Source organism: Pinus tabuliformis, chromosome 4_2 (assembly GCF_031772625.1).
Source record: "Pinus tabuliformis cultivar Carrire ecotype Pingquan chromosome 4_2, CPIR1, whole genome shotgun sequence".
In the NCBI taxonomy this organism is placed as follows: domain Eukaryota; kingdom Viridiplantae; phylum Streptophyta; class Pinopsida; order Pinales; family Pinaceae; genus Pinus; species Pinus tabuliformis.
In genome coordinates this window covers 1,149,358,919-1,149,383,762 of record NC_142304.1, presented here as the reverse complement: position 1 = coordinate 1,149,383,762, position 24,844 = coordinate 1,149,358,919, and the positions used below count along the sequence as shown (strand labels likewise).

The following is a 24,844-nucleotide window of genomic DNA, read 5'->3' as shown; positions in this document are numbered from 1 at the left end:
TTGTTGTCTTGTTTCGCACCAGATGCTCCATTGTTATATGTTTTAATAAGGAGAAATTCACTCCCTATCTCTAGCTTTCTCAAAAACTATTTGATTTGGGTGTGAACTCAATGTTAATATTTTTATTAATGAAAATCAACTTACACCAATTTACAAAACAAAACATAAATGCTAATATAAAAAGAGATTTAGTCCTGATATAACATTTGATTAAAAAAAACCGTTAAAGGAAATTTCATCCAAATTCAAACATATAACATTCAATAATAGAACATTTGTTTTAACATTTAGATTCACTTACATTGTAAGATGAATATGAATATAAATGATTAAACTATTACATTATTGTCAATATAAAAACATAGTTATATGTATATCGAATATAAAAAGAGGTCTAACGTAATAAGTATTCAATCTAGAATCTACTCAATGTTTATGAGAGTTTATTTTTGAAGATTTCTCAACCAGCATAGGAGTGGTGGCTAACATGGTAGATTTATGTAACATGAATATTAATATTAATCGAGCCGATCTTTATGCAAAGAAGGAATATTCACAGTAATTACATATCACATGTGACCTCAGAAACAATCTTAAATAGCAAGAAATGTTAAATGTCAAGAGCAAGAACTGATAAGGAAAAACAACTACACAGTCATGAACTGATAGGGAAAAGATACTATAGAGTCATGACATGAGATTTTTGGAAACTATATTAAACTACATATGATGTTGGTATTGGAATTTAATCTTTCTACACTGATTTTATGAAAAGCTCTTAGATCCGAACAAGATTCACTTTGCGACCTCATGACTAGAAATTTTAGTGCAATAAAAACTGTTAAAGAAAAACTCAATTACACTTACATTACATTTGTTTGTGTCTATATGATGAATTACTGGGAGCCCATTACTATAAATACCCACAAGCATGGTTGACAAAATTACAGTATATACAACATATGTGGTGGGTGTCCATATGATAACCCATTAATATTTATACAACCTCCTCCTAGGTAAAAAATTCAATTACATTTACATTACATTTGTTTGTGTCTGTGAGATGAATTACTGGAAGCCCATTATATAAATACCCACAGGCATGGTTGACAAAATTACAGTATATACAACATATATGGTGGGTGTCCATAGGATAACCCATTAATATTTCTACAACCTCCTGCTTCAAGGTTATTATTCTAGTAAATCAGAGGAGGCGGAGTTTGGTGCAGGAAAAGGTGATTCACAGATAACAGATCTGTAAAATGGGTTTGGCTTGACTTCACCAGCTTGGTAAAACGACGCCATGAAACCTTATTCTAGTAAATCAGAGGAGGCAGAGTTTGGTGCAAGAACAGGTTATTCGTAGATAACAGATCTGTAAAATGTGTTGGAAATTTCTGTTCATTTCAAACACACAAAAAAAATAACACAGAGAACAACGCTCTGTTTTAACTACAGGATCTTTATTAGAAAACAACAAAGATAAAACTGTTACAAAATAGTCTTCCTCTACTCAGAGGGATTTACAACAGGAACTTCAGTTCCAGAATCTGATTCCACTATCTCAGAAAATTATATCTTCAGCACTGCTGTGCTTTGCAGAGAAGAAAGAGCTCTTCTTGCTAATACTCTCCACACGTCTCTGCTCTTGCATTTTCTTTATATATAATGAACAACACAAAATATCTTTACAATACGTGTTGCTTTTCCCCACTTCCGTGAAATAAAAAATAATAAAATTTAAAATTTCACCTACATTTACCAACCCTAGTAAATATCATTAATTACACGCCTCAAAATATCTTGCTGGAATTAATGCATGGCTTATCACACCATCGCATTGCAAGAAGAGAGAGGATGTTCCACCGCTCTTATAACCTTTAAATCATGCGATTTGCGATATGCGATCAGATCGCAATCGCAGACAATCAAAGGACACGGTGAAGGTTGACAAGAAGGGAAGTGCGATATGCGATCTGTGATCGCATCGCAAAGTACAAATCTGCAAGTTGAAATTACCATTCCAACACTCCCCTTTAATTTTAACTGCTGGGTTTTTTCTGCATACCCAGGCATTTCCTGAAATGATCAAAGCTTTTCTTTGCCAATGGTTTTGTCAAGATGTCAGCTAGCTGATCCTCTGTTCTGCAGTGCTGCAAAACAATCTCACCATTGTTAACCAATTCACGTATGAAGTGAAATTTGGTGTCTATGTGCTTTGTTCTTTTATGAAAAACAGAATTTTTAGACAATGCTATTGCTGAGCTATTGTCACAGTAAATGGTTGTGCCCTTTCCTTGTTCATGACACAAGTCTCTGAGAACTCTTCTCAGCCACACTGCTTGGCATGCTGCTGCTGTTGCTGCCACATACTCTGCCTCTGCTGTTGACAAAGCCACAACTGGTTGCTTCTTGGAAGCCCATGAGATGGCTCCCGATCCCATATGAAACACATATCCTGATGTGCTTTTCCTATCATCAACACTTCCAGCCCAATCACTGTCAGTGTAACCTGTCAACATGAAACTTTCAGAAGAGGAGTATAAAATACCAAACCCCTTCGTTCCATTCACATACCTTAGAATCCTCTTGGCTGCCTGCCAATGAGTCTCTTTCGGTCTTTCCATAAATCTGGAAATTAAACTCACAGCATGCATAATGTCCGGCCTAGTTGCAGTTAAATACATAAGGCTGCCAACTATGCTCTTGAACAATTTTGGATCAAAATCCTTGCTGCTGTCTTCTTTGGTCAATTTCAACCCCATTACAGTTGGAGTCACAGCTGCTTTGCTATTCTGCATGTTAAATCTCTTTAACACTGCTTCTACGTATTTATCTTGAGAAATGAAAACGTCATTTTCACTTTGGTCTACTTCAATTCCAAGAAAATATCTTAAGAAGCCCAAGTCAGTCATTTCAAATTCACTTTTCATGATTGCTTTGAAATCAGCAATGAAAGAAGCATCATTGCTTGTAAAAATTAAATCATCTACATATAAAACAACAATAAGAATCTTACTGTCATTATCCTTTATGTAGAGTGTGGGTTCACCATCACACTTATCAAACCCGTTCTCAATCAGGTAAGCATCTATTCTACTGTACCATGCTCTTGGAGCTTGCTTCAGCCTATAAAGAGCCTTCTTCAGTTTACAAACTTTATGCTCTTGGCCTTCAACTTCATAGCCTGGAGGTTGTTCAACATAAACCTCTTCTTTTAACACTCCATTCAGGAATGCAGATTTAACATCCATCTGATAAATCTTCCATTTGTGTTGTGCCGCAATACACAACACTGTTCTGACTGTTTCCATCCTTGCTACTGGTGCAAAGGTTTCATCATAGTCTTTGCCTTGTTGCTGCTTGTAGCCTTTCACAACAAGTCTTGCTTTATGCCTGTCAATCTTGCCTTCAGCATTGCTTTTGGTCTTATAGACCCACTTAACTCCAATGGCATCTTTGCCTTCAGGGAGGTCCACTAACTCCCATGTTTTACTCTTCTCAATTGCACCAATTTCTTCATTCATTGCTTCAATCCATTTATCTTCATTTATAGCATCTTCAAAATGAACTGGGTCATCAACATGACAATATAAAGAGAATAATGAGTTCAGACCGGTATTGTTACTTACCTCTACTTGTTCATAAATCTCATTCAGATTTCTGAATCTTGGTCTTCTTGGTGTGCTTGGAGTTCCATCCGAACTTGAGGGTACATCTGATCCCTGTGGTGTGCTTGGAGAAGCACTTCCTTGACTTCTTGAGGCTGTTCGAATTCCAGATTGTGGTGTGGTTTGTTGTACTTGTTGTGGTGGAGGAGGAGCCACAAAGGAAGGATTATTTGCATCTGTCCCTTCCTCTTCTTCTTCGTGAGACACAATTGTCTTCACATTCACTGTCTTCTCTAAGCTTCCATCCCAGGCTTCATCTTCAATGAACTGCACATCTCTGCTTACTATCAATTTCTTGGTGGATGGATTATAGAGTTTGTATGCTTTTGACTCATCACAGTAGCCAATAAAGACACACTTCTCCCCCTTACTATCAAGCTTCTTCCTTAGCTGATCCGGTACATGTGCATATGCCACACAACTGAATACTCTCATGTGAGTGACTGTTTGCTTTTGACCACTCCATGCTTCTTCTGGTATTCTGTTCATGACAGCTTTAGTTGGGCATCTATTCAAGATGCAAATTGCGCAAATAACAGCTTCTGCCCAATACTCATGCGGCAAGTGTTTTTCCTTCAGCATACTTCTGACCATGTCAAGAATGGTCCTATTCTTTCTTTCAGCAACTCCGTTTTGCTGAGGTGTATACCTTGTGGTGAACTGCTTTTGTATGCCATTCTCTCTACAAAAACGCAGAAAGTCTTGGGAGATGTACTCTCCTCCTCTATCTGTTCTGAGCACTTGGATATAATGACCACACTGCTTCTCAACAAGAGTTTTGAAGTGGCGGAATTTCTCAAACACTTCACTCTTCTGTTTCAGCGTATACACCCATGTCTTTCTGGTGTAATCATCAATGAAAGTTAAAACATATTTATTTCTGGCAAATGATGGTGTTTGCATCGGTCCACACACATCGCAGTGAACAATTTCCAATGGTGCTTTTGCCCTTATACTTTTTCCTGCTGGAAAGCTTTCTTTGTGTTGCTTGCCCAAGATGCAGCCTTCACACAGGCTGTCTGGTTTCTCGATCAATGGTAATCCCTTTACCATTCCCTTTCTGTGCAATAGATTCAGGCCTCCGAAATTGAGATGTCCAAATCTCAAATGCCACAACCAATTCACATCTTTCAGTTGTTCCTAAAAGACTTCTTGTGTTACAGCCGCAATAGTTCTGCCTTCCTTCAAATCTGCCCTGAGTTTGAGAGGAAACATTCTATTGCTGGTCATCTGCACCTGTGCAATGATCTTCTTACTTGGAGGTATGTCTCTGATAGTACACAAATCATCTTTGAAGAACACGTTGTATCCTTTGTTAATGAGCTGTCCAATGCTCAAAAGATTACATTTCAGACCAGGTACATAATATACATCTGGCACAATCATCTGTTCTCCATTTTTTGCTCGGATACTAACTCTGCCCTTACCCTTGACAGATATCGTATCATCAGTCCCTGTTGTTACCTCAGATTTCACATTTTCATCCAGATTGGCAAACATTTCAATATTTCCAGTCATGTGATTACTACAACCTGAGTCTAAGAACCAAAAATCTTCTTGTTTGTCTTGTGCTATGTTACATGTTAACAACACGTTCTTTGGGTTCTTATCTTCCTCATTTGCAAAATTAGCATTTTGCCTATTATACATGTCACTTTGCTTTTTCCTACATTCATTTGCATAGTGCCCATATTTCTTACAATAATGACATTGGACTTGGGATTTATCATACCTTTGTCCATGAGCTTGCTGTTTGCTTGAACCTTCATCTTGGTTCTGATTGTAGCTCCTTCCGCTTGTGCTTGCAGGATAATTTCTGCCTCTGTTTTGGCTTCTTCCACGACCTTTGTAATTTGCTCTGCCTCGACCTCTTCTTTGGCCAAAAGACATCTGAGTCTTGAATGCTTGCTCAAATGAGGAATCTGTTCCTCTACTCAGTCTGTGTTCATGAGACAAAAGAGAAGCACTCAGCTCATCTACAGTGAACTGTGAGAGATCTTTTGTTTCTTCTATTGCTACCACAATAGATTCAAACCTTGAGGGTAAACATCTCAAGATTTTCTCTACAATCCTTCTTTCTTCAAGAATCTCACCATGAGATCTTATCTGGGTTATCAAGCCAATAACCTGAGTGAAGAATGAATCTATTGTATCAGATTCCTTCATGCTGAGTGTTTCAAAGTCTCTCCTCAACATCTGCAACTTTGTAGTCTTCACCTTCTCCATGCCTTGATAGGCAGTTTTGAGAATATCCCATGCCTCTTTGGATTTTGTTGCTGCTACAATCCGTGGAAAAACACTTTCATGTACTGATTGGAAGAGGAAAAAGAGAGCTTTGGCATCCTTCTTCTTGTCACTCTTCAACTGGTCTCTTTGTGCTACTGTCAAAGCAGCCAGTGTTGTTGCATCTGCAGGTTCAGCATAGCCAGTTTGAACCAGCTCCCATATTCCTTGAGAAGCAAACAATGCTTTCATTGTTATGGACCAATAACTGTAGTTTTTCCCATTAAATTGTGGCAGTTGGGGATTTGTCAAACCAGTTCCAGCATCTGCCATCTTAACTTGTGAAAAATAAAGAAGAGATACTGACTATAAAAAAAACAAGAAAAAAACTTTCTCTGCTGGAAAAAATCTGCTCAATAAGCTTCTTACAGCTCCTACAGTGAAAAAACAAAAACTCTGTTTTTTGACTCACTGAGTGCCTAGACTCGCTCTGATACCATGTTGGAAATTTCTGTTCATTTCAAACACACAAAAAAAATAACACAGAGAACAACGCTCTGTTTTAACTACAGGATCTTTATTAGAAAACAACAAAGATAAAACTGTTACAAAATAGTCTTCCTCTACTCAGAGGGATTTACAACAGGAACTTCAGTTCCAGAATCTGATTCCACTATCTCAGAAAATTATATCTTCAGCACTGCTGTGCGTTGCAGAGAAGAAAGAGCTCTTCTTGCTAATACTCTCCACACGTCTCTGCTCTTGCATTTTCTTTATATATAATGAACAACACAAAATATCTTTACAATACGTGTTGCTTTCCCCACTTCCGTGAAATAAAAAATAATAAAATTTAAAATTTCACCTACATTTACCAACCCTAGTAAATATCATTAATTACACGCCTCAAAATATCTTGCTGGAATTTAATGCATGGCTTATCACACCATCGCATCGCAAGAAGAGAGAGGATGTTCCACCGCTCTTATAACCTTTAAATCATGCGATTTGCGATATGCGATCAGATCGCATCGCAAGATCGCAATCGCAGACAATCAAAGGACACGGTGAAGGTTGACAAGAAGGGAAGTGCGATATGCGATCGCATCGCAGAGTAAAAATCTGCAAGTTGAAATTACCATTCCAACAAAATGGGTACCATACCCAATACAAAACGAATCCCGACTCTCCTACTACTCCTTGTCCTCGGCCTCCTCCTGCTTAATTTCAATAAACGTCTCACATTTTTTTGTCTGTCACCGCTGCTTCTGAAGAAATCTCATCTTCCTCTTCGTAAACAACTTCTTCATTTTTCCCGATTATTTCATACCGTCGGATCCCATGCCAAATCCTTGATAGCAGTAACCTAGAAGAATACTGTTTTCTAATCATTTTTACTTCTCAAAATATATTACCCAATTTTTTGCCAAAGGCAGATCTACCTCATTACAACTATTTTATTAAAATAAGATCTACCTCTTTATAACTATTTTGAAAAATCAGATATACCAATAATTAAAATAAGTCAGATATACTAATAATTTAAATTTTAGATATATATCAATAACATCCAGACTTTTTAGAAATGGGGATCTACACTGCAAACCTTCTCATACAAGTAAGATTCTAGATATCCACACCCCTTATCATTTGCACTTCAAACCTTTCGCAAGGAATTGAAATATACCAATAACTTATACTTCAAATAAAAATCTACACATTCACACTTCAAACCTTCTCATAATAATAAGATTCTAGATATCGACACCCCTTAAAAGTAGACATCTACACTTCAAACCTTCTCACAAAAAAACTGAAATATACCAATAACTTATAATTAAAATATAAGTCAACACATTCAGACCCCTATAAGTGGATGCCTATGCTTCAAACCTTCTCACAAGTAATTGAAACTGGGTAGAGAAAATAATCTTCTGAACTAAAACTAGGTAGAAAAAATAATCAACGGTTTTCAACCTAATTTGAACCATTCGTTATTGGAAACTTCTTCACCATGCCAGTGCCCAAAATGCCACCAGAACCCAGAAGACAGATCAGTGCAACTAACGAATGATACCTATATATAGCTACAAGGTGATGCGTTATTGCAACCATTATCAGCTCCTGCTGGGGAGATTAATCTGAACGCAGGGCTACTGTTTAGTAACCATTATCTGTTTCTGCTACAAAAATTCTTACTTAATGCATGGTTACTGTTTATTGCGTATACAAGGACATGTGAACAATTTGTCTATCTGTCCTACCTCGTTAGGAAAGAGTAGTCCGGCCACAGCGCTGGCAGTCTCTATCTCGTTGATGTAACGTACAATTACTGTGATGAGATGCAATTGGTTATGTGAAAGAAATGTATATGGTCCAGCTGCATCCTGCTTTAGAAACTGAGTTTCTGGGCAGTTTCCTCTCCATTTATCTAGTTGGTTTATGTGATCTGCAATTAGTGCGATGAGATGGAATTTGTTACTTGAAAGAAAGATATATGGTCTACATGCATCCTGCTTTAATAACTGAGTGTTTTGGAAGTTTCCTCTCCATTTACCAAGATAAACTTTAAATAAAAATCCAGCCGTAAAATTTGATTACATGATATTTAATACCAAAAAAATTGAGAATATAAATCTTACTAATATTAAATAATGTTATTTCTTTTAAATTTTGGAACTCAAAATTGAAAATGTTGATATTCAAAATCTTAACGATCTCTAAAAAAATTGTTTTCATTCTGGTTATGAAAGATGCAAATGGAAATAGATATCATGATCAACACCTAATCTTTAGAGCTTTTAGTTGGTGAATTGGAATTAGATATCAAGATCAACACCTAAACCCTTAGAGTTCTTAGTTGGTCAATCAATAAATCCTAGTTTGACATTGTTATGCTCTTAACCTGCAAAATAATACCCAGATATAGAATATGCGAAGAAGAGATACCCAGAACACAGAATATGCGAAGAAAAGATACCTAGAACACAGAATAGCAATGATTTTATTATTGAAAGAGCAATGTTCACATGCCTCTTCGAGGGGGCAACCTCCAATAGAGCAGAGCTCGATTACAAAATAAGACACAATGCTCCTCGCAGGGAGTCTCTATCCTTTATATATGACTCATACATGCAATACCACGGGCCAATACCGTGGGTTTTATTAATACCACCTATCTAATACTACGACCCATTTGCAACTAACTGTGGTCCCGTCATTAATTGCGGGTTAACCACTTACAAATATTAATATGGGCTTTATTGACTCTTGACTATGACATGATCCCATGACATAAATAAGGGGGTTAGGGTGAGACCCTAACATGCCCTCCCCCTTAAGACTAGCCTTGTCCTCAAGGCTAAAGCTGCGGAAACTGCTGAAGAATAGTGGCTGGTTCCCAAGTTGCATCTTTCGGAGAGGTGTCTTTCCATTTGACGAGGACTTCCTTAATCGTGCGGCCGCGCAGGTGCTTGTCTCGTGTGTCTAGAACCTGTTCGGGTTGAAGCCAGATTGAACCTTCTTCGTCCAATTCAGGTAGACTGGTTTGAACTCGGCAATTGTTCCCAATCACTTTCTTGAGGCACGATACATGGAAAAATGGATGGATTTTTGCCGTACGTGGCAAAGCCAACTTGTAAGCCACTTTTCCAATGCGACAACCCTTGCCTTTGAGTGATGTTTGCTTATATGGTTGCAGCCTCAAAAAGCCCTGATCCCCTTCTTGAAATTGGCGCTCTGAGCGATGTTGGTCGGCCTGTTGCTTCATGCGGTTCTGAGATTGATGAAGATTCTCGCGAAGATGGGCGAGCATGGTTGCACGGTGTTGTAGGAGTTGATCCACTGCTTGTACTTTGGAGCACTCCTTGAGATAAGAAGTAGGGGAAGGCGGAAGTTGACCATAGACTGCTTCATAGGGAGTCATTTTGGTGGTGGTATGATAGTTGGTGTTATACCACCATTTAGCCAGAGGTAACCACTGTGCCCAAAGGTGTTGCTTTTCTGAAGTGAAACACCTAAGGTAAGTTTCTAGACATTTGTTGACGGCTTCGGTTTGACCATCTGTTTGCGGATGATATAAGTACTGAGTTTGAGTTGAGTGCCTTGGATTCTGAAGAGTTCCTGCCAAAAATTGCTGGTGAAGATCGGGTCGCGGTCAGACACTATAGAAGTGGGCATGCCATGTAATTTGAAGATCTGATCCATGAAATATTGAGCAACCAAAGTTGGTGTAAACGGGTGGGGTAGGGCGCAGAAATGAGCATACTTCGACAGTCGGTCCACAACCACCATGATGACTGACTTGTTCCCTGACTTTGGAAGACCTGTTATGAAATCCATAGAAACCTCCGTCCAAATTGATGCCGGAATGGGCAATGGTTGTAATGTGCCTGGTGTGTTGACAGTTTCCCCTTTGTGGCGTTGACAGACATCACATTCTGCTACGAAAGTAAGGATGTCCTTTTTCATGCCTGTCCAAAAGAATGATCTTCTGGTGCGAGCATACGTCTTCTGAAAGCCCGAATGTCCTGCAATGGGAGATGAGTGCAATTCTGCCAAAATGCGACTTTTGAGGGTGGATGTTGGTGATATTACGACTCTGTCCTTGTAGCGAAGAATATCATTCTGCCACGAGTAGCCCTTGCTGGAATTAGGATCTACCTGCAATTGAGAAATGAGCTGGAAGAGCCCTGTGTGTGAAAACCATTCCCTGCGAGCCTCTTCAATCCAGTCTGGAATGGGAAGGGAAATTGCGAGCAGAGTACTTTCCTCCTCAAATTGGCGCGATAATGCATCAGCTACATTGTTGTCTTTCCCTTTCTTGTACATGATCTCATAATCATATCCCAGCATTTTGGCTAACCATTTATTTTGTTGTGGGGAGGATAGGCGTTGCTCCAAAAAATATTTAAGACTGTGATGATCTGTGCGGATTTGGAAACGTCGCTCCAATAAGTAAGGTCGCCAGGTCTCGACTGCATGTAAGATGGTCATCATTTCCTTCTCATAGGTAGATTGGCCCAGATTCCTCCCACTGAGTTGTTGGCTTGTGAAGGCCAATGGTCGCCCTTCCTGCATTAAGACCGCCCCAATACCTGTACCCGAAGCATCACATTCAATGACAAAGTATTTGGTGAAGTCAGGTAGTGCTAAGACTAGAGTGGAACACATGGCGTTTTTGAGAGCGGTAAATGCCTGTTGTGCTTCCTCGTTCCAGAAGAAGAAATTTTTCTTTAGGAGTTGAGTGAGGGGCTTCGCTATGCGACCATAGTTGCGGACAAATTTACGATAATAGCCTGTGAGACCCAAAAATCCTCTCAAGCTCTTCAAGGTCTTAGGTTGAGGCCATTCTTGCATTGCCTGGATCTTTTTGGGGTCCACCTTGACACCTTCACGCCCCACAATGTGGCCCAAATACTCAACTTCTTCCATGCCAAACGAACACTTAGACATCTTGACAAATAATTTATGCTTGCGGAGCAGTTGCAAGAGTAGATCTACATGCTGAAGATGTGCCGCCCAAGTGCCACTATAGATGAGAATGTCATCGAAGAAGACAAGGACAAATTTTTTGAGATATGGTTTGAGGATGTGATTCATAAGACTCTGAAAAGTAGAAGGGGCATTACAGAGACCAAATGGCATGACCAGGAACTCATAATGGCCTTCATGAGTTCTGAAAGTCGTCTTGGGAATGTCGACTTCCTTCATGCGAATTTGGTGGTAGCCGGAGCGAAGATCCAACTTAGTGAAGAATTGAGCCCCATTGAGTTCATCCAGCAAATCGTCAACCACCGGGATGGGAAATTTATCTTTGACTGTCAACTTGTTGATGGCCCTAAAGTTTGGACACATCCGCCACTCCCCATCTTTCTTGAGGACCATGACCACTGGGGATGAATAAGGACTAATGCTGGGACGAATGACACCTGCTTCCAACAATTCCTTGATGATTTTTTCTATTTCATTCTTTTGGGTGAATGGATATCTGTATGGCTGCACATTTGGGGGTTGGGCCCCTGGAACCAAGGTGATGCTATGATCATGTTCCCCTCGCGAGGGTGGAAGCTCATGAGGCTTGTCAAAGACCATCCGATGGTTATTTAAAATCTGTTGCATCTCAGGATGAATTGGCAGAGACATGGTTTCGACTACCTGGATGGCATTAAATTGAGCTACCACTCCATGATGGCCCTTTTTTAACAATTTTTCCATCCTATGCGAGCTGATGATAGAGGGGGCTCCCGCCTGGAGTCCACGGAGGGTATGTGTGGAGTTATTCTGCTTAAAACTCATATATAACTCCTGGAAATCCATTGTGATTGGCCCAAGAGTGCGGAGCCATTCAACGCCTAGGACAATGTCACAACCACCCATGTGTATGGCAAACATGTGGGTTTTCAACTGATAATCCCCCATTTGAAGTTTGACATTTTCACAGCGGCCTTCACATTTCATTGTGCCCCCATCTGCAATTTGGACTTGGAAGTTAGAAACTGCCCGTACAAAACAATGCGCTGCTTCGGCGATTTTTTGATGGATGAAATTATGGGTACTTCCACTATCAATTAAGACTACTACTGGGCGATGTTTAAGAAAACCCCTGATTTTGAGAGTTTGAGGGGAAGAAATTCCTACCAACGCATTTAGCGAAATAACTGGTTCGTCAGATACAATTTCCTTTTGGTTGTCTTCTTCAATCGCCTCCGGTTCCTCAAGTGGTGGATCTTCCTCGGTGGAGCTGTAGTCAGTGGCATCTATTTGAAAAAACTTGGGCTCCTTGCATTTATGACCCGGGGAATATTTTTCATCACAGTAGTAACATAGTCCTTGCTTCCTTCTTTCGGCCATTTCCGCAGGTGACACCTTTTGGATCTTAAGTGTCTGAGTCATGTTGTGAGCTTGTGGGGAACGACCTTTAGCGGGGAAATTGGGGCGGATGTATTGGGCTGCTATTGCACGTTCCACCTTACGAGCTACCTGGCAAGCCTCCGTCCACGTGGGAGGGTGGTGGAGTAGAACTTGAGCTTTGATGGCTTCTTTAAGACCGCTGATAAAACATTCCGTGTAGAACTCATCTGTGAGACCCTTAGTGCGGAAGGCTAAGGCTTCAAAAGCGGTAATATATTCATCCACTGTACCCGTCTGTCGGAGCTTAGTGAGACGCCCCAAGAAAGAGTCTTCCTGTTCAAAGCGATCTCGAAGAGCTTTGGTAAATTGGGCCCAATTCTGAAAAGGTCCATTGCAACGTTGATGCCATTCCCCCCCATTGCCATCGTTCATTGTCCAAATACATGGTTCCCACCATAAGCTTAGTCCCATCATCTAGGATACGATTCAATTTGAAATACTGCTCCATTTGTGCTAGCCATGCGGACGTGTGAGAACCGTCAAATTTAAGCATATCCAACTTGGGAGGTCGCTGACTGGGTGGTGGATGGGTGTGCCAGACATGAGGAGAATGGCTAGACTCACCCTCATGGTATTCATGGCCATTAGACTCCTCCACTTGGGCTGGCTCCTTGCCCTTCTCGAGTACTTTCTGTACCTAGATACTTAGTCCGCCAATCAGACGGTTGAGGGAGTTCAGATCTTCTTCAATTTTGTCTAGCCTTTCATTGGCCATCACTTGAGCTCTAGTTTCTACCATACACCAACTTGATGAACAATTGGGACCGCCAAAAAATTTCTAATAAATTGAATGGTACCACCTTGCTCAGCTCGTCGTCCTGATGCTGATGGGATAGATCACCAATAAGCGTCTCGGAAGATCTCAGACTTTTTTTTTTTTTGGAAAACTCCTAACGGAGTTTTACTCCTTGATCAAGACTGCAGTCGCCAAATCCTCAAAATTTCAATGTTTCCAAACGTCCTGCGAAAAGTATACCCCGGTACAGGAATCCTTCACAACAACTCCGATCTGGTGGATCTGAGAGATCTGAATGGTGGAACAACTGCTGCTGCTGATCTGATGGAGCTGCGGGACTGATGTCTGCTGCTGCAGCACGTCTTTGCACATGCGGATCTGATGTGTGATCCCCGATAGAAAAAGGAACTATGGTCTAGAGGAGTGTCAGGTTCTACAGATCACAATATACATAAGGGTCTGACAGTAGTACTCGGCCCAATGTTTCAGGGCTCTAACTGAGGAGGATCGACCGTACCCTTAGCCGTACAACCCGACTACCCTATCGTACGGGCGAGTAATCTCTTCGAGCGTTGTTCTCGATGTACTGTAGCGACAAGACTGTCGAAGGTTTATCTATGGCGAGGTTTCAAGGGAGCCTAGGGGGCTTCCTATATACCCAGAGGGTATGTGGAAGACAGTCCGTGCGCGGTTCTATCTAATGCACTACTACTCGAAGGGGTACCCATAGGGGTTACAAGGGAGTCCAACAGACGTGACTACCTCTTGTATTTCCTGCGTGCATGCCTCCCCAAATCCGCAGGTTTATGCGCTCAACGACAGATCCCGTGGTTTAAAGACGCCGGAACACGTCTCTAGCCAAAAAAAAAAATTGCTAAAAATTGGAGATCCCACCGAGCCCTGGAAAGTGCTCTGATACCACTTGTTATGCTCTTAACCTGCAAAATAATACCCAGATACAGAATATGCGAAGAAGAGATACCCAGAACATAGAATATGCGAAGAAAAGATACCCAGAACACAGAATAGCAATGATTTTATTATTGAAAGAGCAATGTTCACATGCCTCTTCGAGGGGGCAACCTCCAATAGAGTAGAGCTCGATTACAAAATAAGACACGATGCTCCTCGCAGGGAGTCTCTATCCTTTATATATGACTCATACATGCAATACCACGGGCCAATACCGTGGGTTTTATTAATACCACCTATCTAATACTACGGCCCATTTGCAACTAACTGTGGTCCTGTCATTAATTGTGGGTTAACCACTTAAAAATATTAATATGGGCTTTATTGACTCTTGACTATGACGTGATCCCATGACATAAATAAGGGGGTTAGGGTGGGACCCTAACAGACATGGTATGAAGTGGTTTCTTAATGGCTAAGTGAATAAAGAATGGATGAGGGTCATCATGGTAGTCTTTGTTTTGGTGTTTCCCTAGTTTTTCAAGAGGTCCAAAAACCATATGATCTATTTTCCAAAAAAAAACATCTTAAAACCTTGGTATTGGATTCCAACAAATATTGCTACAAACAAACAATTGAATATTATTCATTGCGCTCATTGCTTGAGAGTGTTGTCTAAGAGAGAGGTACTAAGATTTAAGAAGAGGTACGAATCCTTGAAAGATGCCCACTCTAACTCTTAAAATAATTCTTAGAGAAATATTTAGTTCAACATGAGATACATCAAATTCAATGCTTATGGAGACACTCACTAAAAAGGTGTTTTCATAGACCACAAACAAGATGTCAATTCTATCCTCTTTCACTTGTCCACAACAAGTCCTCCTTCTCAGATTATGGCATTGTCATATCACGGCCATACCACTGTCATCTCACTGTGATATCACAACCATACCACTGTCAAATCATTGTCATATGAAGAGCAGGCTCGGATCAAACAACAAAGGCTCAAACAATAGATAGGTTCAGATTCATCACGAGGTCTTGTTCTATATCATAGAGCTTAAACTAGAACTTAGACACTAGTCATCACAAAAACTTGGACCAAAACAAAAAATCACAGAGAGTTAGGATCATTACAGAACTCAGATCATATGCCACAGTAGCTCAGACTCTCATCACAGAACTCGAATCATATACTACAGTAGCTCAAACTCTAATCACAGAACTCAGATCATATGTTACAGTACCTCAGATTCTCATCAAGGAAGATAACTTAGACTTGTTCTTTTATTCTTGAGGTCTTGACTCGCTTGTCTCTTTATTCTCGACTTCTCTCCAATAAGTCCAAGCCTTTGATGCCATAGCATGGTCTCTTCTCCAGAGACCACTAGATTTTCTGCTCCACTTTTAGGAACCACGTAATTGTTGCACTCATCAATAATGATGCTACCCAAAAGCTTGTATAAAGTTCCAATCTGAACTCCCCGCATCAATACCAGTGCTCCCCAAACCATCTTTTAGGTATCTTTCACAAACAATGTTTTTACACCTACATCAGCCATCTTGCTTACAAAAATCATATTTCTGGGCAATGCAGGAATATGAAGAACACCATGAAGTGTTCTAATCCTTCCACCTTGTAACTTCAGCTTGACTTTTCCACGTTTGATGATTTTGGCCTTCTTGTCATCCCCTAAGAAGACATCACCACAATCATATTTCTTGTACTCATAGGAACCACTCCCTATGGGGAATGAAGTGAAAATATGCACATGAGTCAATTAACCATGCCTCATTATCTACATGTGTACTTGAAGAAGAAGCTAAGTACACATCCCTACTTTTATCTGAGGTGGTTTTTGCCTCTGTAAAAGGGGCATCATCAAATTCCTTTCTTTTCTCAGGAGCTTTAGATCTACAGTCCTTTTTGTAGTTCCCTTCCTTTTCGCATTTTCAGCACACCTTTACAGGTTTTCCTGGAGATTTAAATCTCACTCTAGATTTAGATCATCCACTCAAGGACATATTTTTGTTTATGTTTTGGGACCGTCCTCATACAGACAAGGCATCTCCATTCTGGCTCTCCATATTTTTCCATCTCATCTCCTCCGACAACAAGAATGAGACTATTTCATCAAAATTCAAGGTAGTTGTATTACTACCTATAGAAACAACTAGACTATCCCACGAATCTGGCATAAAACACAACAAACTGATACACTTATCTTCATCTCAAATTTTTGTATCAATAGATAACAACCGACTTACCATAATATTAAAGGCGTTCAGATGATCTATCATCGAGTCTCCATCCTTCATCCTCAGGTTATACAACTTTTTATATAGGAACAATTGTTCACCAAAGACTTAGATTGGTACAAAGTCCCTAAATTGACCCACAAATCCTTCATCGTAGCTTCCCCTGATATATTCAACAATACTGAATCTCAGATACACTACCGTATTGTGCTCTTTGCCTTATGATCCAGCTTTTCCCAACCTTCTGTTGACATTGTTGCTGGTTTAGTACCCGCATCTAACTCGATCCACTGATCTTTATTCACCAGCAGATCCTCCATCTTGAGCTTCCACAACTCAAAACTCTGACCATTAAATTTCTTGATCTCTATCTTTCCACTTCTCACCATCTTCTTTCACCGCAAGAATTGATCCCACATATCTCCCACTGAACACGGTCTATGACAGGCCCGAGAAAAACCCCTCAGTAGCAAAGGTGTCCCCTTGAAGTCGAAGCAACTCTGATACCAAATGTAGGTTTTAACCCTATACAAAAATTACTTGCAAACAAATTCTTAAAATAGAAAATAAACAATGGCAAGAACATAAAACATAAAACAAGTATACACAGATATTTTCCCTAGATTTGAAACCCAGGACTACTAGATTGATTTTTCATTATATTCCTTTCAATGTTACAATACATATATATAAATGTCAAAACATTCATAAACCCCAATCCATTAACCCTAGATTACAACATAACTGTAGTTCCCTTGACTGAATCTACAAAATACCATGAGCAGAAAACCATCATGCCAAAAACGATGTGCAAAACACATTGAAAGAATATAACACACACCTAACATAAACCTTGATCAATTTTTTTGGAATGAAGCCCTTTTTGAGGAGGATCATTACAAGAATTGATGAGGTGCGCCACTTTTCTACAGTTTAGGCATTTGAAGGGAGTGTTCTAATAATCTAGAGGCTAGATTATAACTTTTTCCTTCCACCTAATTTTTAGTGTCTTAAGGAGCCCCTTAGAAACATTCATCTACATTAAAACCCAAGTTAATCATTTTTCAACAACGATTACGGAAGCCTCCCCAAGAAAAATAAATCTTCCAAGGGAGTTTGCAATGTTTATGAAGACTTTTTTTCACCAAAGCTCAAGAGGAAAACTTGGTACCATGATCCATATGTTTTGACGATGTTGTAACTCAGCACTTGGATAGAAGGCTGGATGCCAACACTAAATCCACAAGGAACCCTTTCCTAACACCAAGGGCTTACTAAGAATAAAGTCAAGATCAACTTTTGTTAGAAAATGGAAATGGATCCATTTATGGACTAAAATGCTCACCATTGGAATGTAACCAATCAATGGTTTCCATGTCTCCTTTACCAAAGATAAAATATTCTCATGGGACAATGTGATATAACCAAACTTACCAATGAGGGTTCGGGGGTTAGAGATTCAACCCTCTCAACAGGTTTTCTATGTGCCTTTTCCCCCGAGCACTTTGAAGTTGTCTATATTTATCCTTCTGCTAATTCCCTGATGACTATCTCATAAAGTTGTTCAGCACTAACATACCTATCAGATGGTAGTGCCATACCCTTGGAATCCCATGATGAGGAAGAGTGTTTCATTTTGGGCCCGCAACAGGCTGGAAACCCTAGCTCCTCAAGCAAGTAGCCCTAGTTCCAAAATACTTTTAATATACACCCATTGCATAGATTTCCAACTGACAGCCGGATGGAAAAACTTCTTGTAGAAAAAGACAATAAGGAAAAAGAGGTAATGTGCTACAGAGTTTTACAAATATCAAGCATCTAAAACATTCCAAGAAAATTATTTCGATCCAGGTAGAATGCTCAACGTTTGGCCTTATCTAAACCCTTATGCAGAGTTCACTTTGTCCCACTTTAGTACCATATCACTAACTTGAAAATGCTTTGTCACACAATGCATGTTTATTGAACCATTATTTAACAATTTTCTAGTGACCTAGCATTTTTGTTTGGTTTTATTTATGTCCTCTTTTAAATTCAACAAAGTCCCAATTTTATTTTGTATTGTTGGTAAGAACTTACCACTTTTTCCTTGTTATGATTGCAAAGAATGTAGAAATATGTTAGATGGTAAACTTGTCTCTTTTCCATATATCAAAAAGTATGGGCATGTGCCAAATAGTACATTACACATAAATAACCCATAGTGTGTTGGAGAGTACATTATGATGATTGCAATGATGGTTAGCCTTCTTGATAATCTTGATCAAGTTTTTGCATTTTGATTCAATGAGAATATTCCCTTAGGGATAATAGCTACCTTAAAAGCATAAGGAAATTCTTTTCTTGCTTACATCTACTAATGAAAAGTATGATACGATATCAAAAAATAGTATAGATGGGACACCAAATCTAGTGACGACATGTTTTTACAAGAAATGAATCATTGTCATGTCATTGAAATTTATTAGTGTAACTTTGTTTACAATGTGAAGCAACTTATTGGAATCAATATGTACTTGTGTTGCTTTGCGAAGTTAGGATTAATATCTACCATTACATCGAATCCCCATTTCTCAAAACGTTATCAATAGCAAAAGAGTTGCATATTTTTGACATATTCAACACTATTTGACATGTGCATGCACATATTAGAATAACATTAGTTATTAGTGCCCAACTTTTAAAACCTAATGTGTGGTGGTATATCCAAAGAATATCCAACTATTGAACCATGATGTAAATCAATGAATAATTTCTTAATATCATTGTCCTCCAAAACATCTCAATAAATTGTTGTCATAGTTCTCCCTATAAATAATTATGTTGACTAGATAGTGTTGAGCAGATTTCAATCTTAATGTTCTTCATTTCTTTACAACTAGTTGACTAGGACTAGATCCATGTTGCAAATAGTGTTTTTGAATTTGTCTCTAGGTACCAAAAGGACATTAGTCATAAAAAAATATACTTCCAAACCACTTTGCCAGTGTAAGCTTGATCTTAAGCTCTGACTTCTAGTTTTCCTAATCCTTGTGCTTAAACTATGGTTGTAAGTTTAATATCTAGATTGTATTCCTAGAAAGTCATCATCTAGTTCCTACACTTTCACCAAGTTCCTTCTTCATAAATATAAATCTCATAACTCAATGTGGAATAATAAATTTTTTATGTCTATTTAGAACATAAAGTTTGAGTTATTTCACTACTTTGACTACAACTTATGCTTGTTTTTCCACTTCCAAATAATTTAGTTCAACACCTTGTAGTATGATGCTCATAAACAATTTTACAAATTCACTCCCTTCTTCATCCTTCTAAGTGAGCACAACATCAAGGGAATGGTCAAATTCAAATTTACGGAGATACAAATATTTGCTCAAGCCCATATTTCTTAAGGATGGAGTGGCATCAATAAGTATCTTGATTTTCTCAAAAGTTCATTTCTCAACCTTATCATATTAAAAGAGTACATATTACTTCATCATCTTTTATAGGGGTTTAATGATTTCAACAAATTCATAGATGTATCAACTTATAAAATTATCGATTTCTTATTACATGCTAGTGGAATTTGCATGGATTTTGTTCTCTCAAGGTCTACTAATATTTCATCTTTTGAAACGATATTCCAAAACAATTTTGTTTTTGCAACAAAGAAAATGCTCTTCTTAGAATTTAGTTAGATCGATATTTTATGCACCTATCAAACATTTGTCTCAATTGTCATATATTATCAAAGAACCTTTTCTATTTAATGTTGACATTGTATATATAGAAAACAATGCTTTGATTAAAAGGGATTTTGAAAGCTATATCTTTCACATATTGGATAGTGGCATTGAAAATCATTAGTCCAAATGACTTTGGCTTAGATGTGTGCTTTTATGTGTCCCATTTGGTCTTGAAAATGGTTTTAAATATATCTTCATTAGAAATAAGAACCTAATTTTATCTCAAATATCCATGGAGGAATGAGAGCATTTCGAAACCTATTAATAGCTACAAATTTACTAGTTCCTAAATCTTTATTAGCAATCATAGCATTGTCTAACTACCATAGAATTGTGAGAAATATTGCCTTCAATTGTATGAAGGAAAATAATTTCTTCATTAAATAAATTGATTAAGCTACAAAATAGTTTCCAAAAAAAACTTCCAAAAACATATTGAGTTTGGTTCCTCCTTTAAATTCCATGACCATGTATGTGGTTCCTTTCCCAATTTATTTCGTAACCTCTTCATTTACTATTTTAAATCCAACCTTGGCTTGAAAATTAATTTATTTAGTAGTTTATTAATCTCTATTAAGATTTAATAATTTTGGAATTTCTTTGTCTTGTAAAATTATCTTAATTCTTATTACTATGCTTTAGTTTCATTCTTTCTAACTTATCAATTTGTTTTGAAAATCCATAACTAATTTCCCTTCATATTTTTAAAAATTATTTTCGACTATCTGTGTATTTTACTTACCATTTCAATTTTTTTTTTTTTTAAATTCTTATTTATATACTTTAAATTTTCCCACATGAGAGGATTTCGATTTTCTTTTCAAATCTTTTAAAATGAGAATTTTTTTTCAATGGTTAAAATCATCGTAACAATATATTTTTTTTCTTTTAAATATATATTAGTATGATATATAAATTTTTCAATTTCTCTTGCACCTATATAACCATTTATTATTATAAGAACATTTTTATTTTTATAAATTCAATTATCATTTTAATTTCAAATCTAAAATATTATACCTATTTTTAAAATATTTTCATTTTAATTATAATAATTTTAAATATTTTTTAATCAATTTAACCCAAAAAAAATTAAGTTATTATCTAATTTTTATTAAATTTGATTTAAAAATAAATAAATATTTTTTTTTAATAAATTCAAATAACTTAAGTCCTTATTGACTTTCTTTCACGACAATAACTCAATTCATGGCTCAAATTGATCCCTCATATTACTAGCATAAATAATAAATCCAACTTAAGTACAAATCTAACCTTTTAGATACAAACTTATTTTAGAGTGCAAAAAATAATGTGTAATGGTTTATTATTTAAATTTTATTTTTGAATGTTAGAGATTACACAACATTAAATTAGTTTTTTTATTATTAATATATTTTTAAATATATGTCAATATTAATTCATATTAGAATATTTTACTAATAACTCACATGACATATTTTATATTTTATTTCTATATATAGATATATATGAAGTCAATATTTTACTTCTAATTACTTTACCTAAAATTATATTACCTCATATGGAGAAATATATATATATATATATATATATATATATATATATATATATATTCTTTTTTATTATATTTTTATTTTTATTTTAAGAGGACGGACACACTGGGCACTGGGATGTGGAATGAGCCTCTTTGCTCAATATAATTAAAAAAAAAAAATATGCCAAAATTATTTTAACAAATCACTTTTCTAAAATTATTTGATATTCCATTCTTCATTAACAAGGAGTCAATTTAGGCTATCTCCCATAGATCTTAAATAGTTTATTTAAATTTATTGTTAAATCTTTTTGAAAAGTATTAAGATTCACATGTTTTATTTATATCTAATTACTTTACTACATATTCATTTGTTTTTAATTATATTAGACATTATTTTTCTATTTAAAACATATTTTTTATTTTTTATTTTTATTTTAAAAGAACATAGAAAAACAGACAAGCTTACATATCCCCTTAGACTGGAATGTATAATAACCTCTCTACTCAACAATTTTTTTTTTACTAAAATTTTAACAGTAGCATTTTAACAATAATAAAGTATTCAATATCATCTCTTATAAACCCAAAAATTCATAAGATGATGAAGTTCGACTGACCGTGAACTTAACATCATAATCTTTGAAGTGTTACGTTAAATGCAAAATATGGTGCCCACACAGTACAAGTGTTTGCATTATTCCGTAATTGGAAAATAAATTACATGACAATATTACACATTTTAATGAAACATTACAGAAATGAGAAAAATAAAACATTTAATACTCTGAAAACGTTAACCCAACTCCTACATTTTGCATCGTATTAAATGGCGGACCCTGAAAACTAGACTAACCAACCAAACCCTAACTGCCAAACGAAATTCGAACCCTGGTTCCCAAGACAGAAACATGAGTTGCAGGCTGCAGCGTTTAGAGGATTAAATCTCTCGTTCATTTCTGTAACATCCATAAATAACTCAGCGTAAATTAATAGTTACGAATCAGTTATTAACTGATTCTTGATATGTGGGAAACTGATTGAGGGTATTCTCTGAATGGAGACCGGTGAAGTGGAGGAGCATCTCCTTGTTGCTGGCAGTAGCGGCCATGTGGATGATATAAACTGTCTGGAACTGATTCGGTTAAATGCAGATAACCAGCCATGGGCGAAAAGGATGGGAGATGCTCTGTTCTTGGAATCCAAACTGCTATGGGGTGGCTTGCTTTGTCGTGCACATTAAAAACGCTCTTGTAGCTTTGATGCAATGGGAGAACTATACTATTGCTTTAAGTGAATTGTGCAATGCAGTATGCAGGGCACTGGTAGGTCAGAAACGAGGATGCTTCTGGCTCATGATATTGTAGAGCACCTACAAACTGACCTAGGGTCACCACACTGGTTCTGCTTTCTGATTTCGAGGACGAAGCGAAGGGTTTGACTTGATTAAGGCACACATCGTGATAATCATGGCTCAATGGCAGCATTTCCTTGCTGGCTGTATGGTCTTAGGTTCAATCCGCGTCTTCTTCCACAGATGACAGGATTCAAGAAGTTGACTTGATTAAGGCACACATTGCGATAATCATGGCTCAATGGCAGCATTTCCTTGCTGTCTGTATGGTCTTAGGTTCAATCCGAGTCTTCTTCCACAGATGACAGGATTCAAGAAGTTAAAGACGGGGTTGCAGAACCCTGTAGTTCGATAGTGATAAATTCGTGCCACTGCAACGCAATTCTTTTCTTTTCACAGGTCGCTCAATCATAGAGGCGGCAATGCCTTCACTGTTGGACGCTCAATCCCATGCATAAGATAAGTAACTTGCCACTTTCTTGAAGAAAAATATAGGAAATTTTATATGTTTTCTTGGTAGAGAAAGTATTTGAATGCATGCAGTAAAAGATTTAATATTTTATATGATTTTTGGTAAAGAATTTTAGTGCATGCAGTAAATAAATGATTATTAATGATTATTTTATATGTTTTCTTTGTAAGAAAATATGTTAATGCATGTAGTAAAAAGAATGATTATTTCATATGTTTTCTTGGTAAGAAAATATGCATGCAGTAAAAGAATGATTATTTTATATGTTTTTTTGGTAAAGAAAATATGTTAAAATTGATTATTTTATATGTTTTATTGGTAAAGAAAATAGGTAGTTCCTCTTAGAAAGACTACAAGTGAGTCTTGTGTGTGAAATGCTTGTCCCTTGTCATTTTTTTGGAATAAAATACTTGCTAAATATAGCCAAAATATGTTTTGGAGAAAAGATGGTGAGACATATAAACTTCCTGAGGACATAGTGTGAAAAGTGGGCAAGTTTTCTTTGAATTAAAATATGTATTTTTATTTAATAAACGTTTCTTGGAAATAGATATATGCTAATTGCATTGTGATTCTAGCTAGTTTCTAAGTTTTTAGTAAAATAACTATGCATTACATGCATGATATAAATAGCTAATGATGTGCTTCTAGGCACATAGATATTCTTTTCTAACTTTCTTGAAGAAAGAGTATGTGTTATATACACATAAATATAGTTTCATTTTAGAAAAGTGTGCATACTTCATGTATGAAAATGATGGTTTTTATGTGAGATCTCTTGAAACAAAAATAGAGTTTCCTACTCTTAAAAGACATATGAATAGTGTTCATATCATATCAAGAATCCATACTTGTTTCATGAAAATATTATGTGCATTGAAGTAAAAGTAATTGTGTTAGGAAAAACACATGTTGCATGCACATAAGGGTAGCTATTGTGACTTTGGAAATATGGTTTTGTGTGTACATAGAGAAAGTGTTTATGTTAACTTTATTGAAAATAATAATCTCTTGAAAAGATTGTCTTGTTAGATGAGTTGAGTCAATTCTTG

The 24,844-nt window shown here is 37.1% G+C and overlaps 1 pseudogene; it reads right to left on the bottom strand.

Moving 5' to 3' along the window:
* Positions 1–1,115: 1,115 nt before the first annotated feature.
* Positions 1,116–7,519, bottom strand: LOC149173743 (uncharacterized; annotated as a pseudogene).
* Between the last annotated feature and the right edge of the window lie 17,325 nt (positions 7,520–24,844).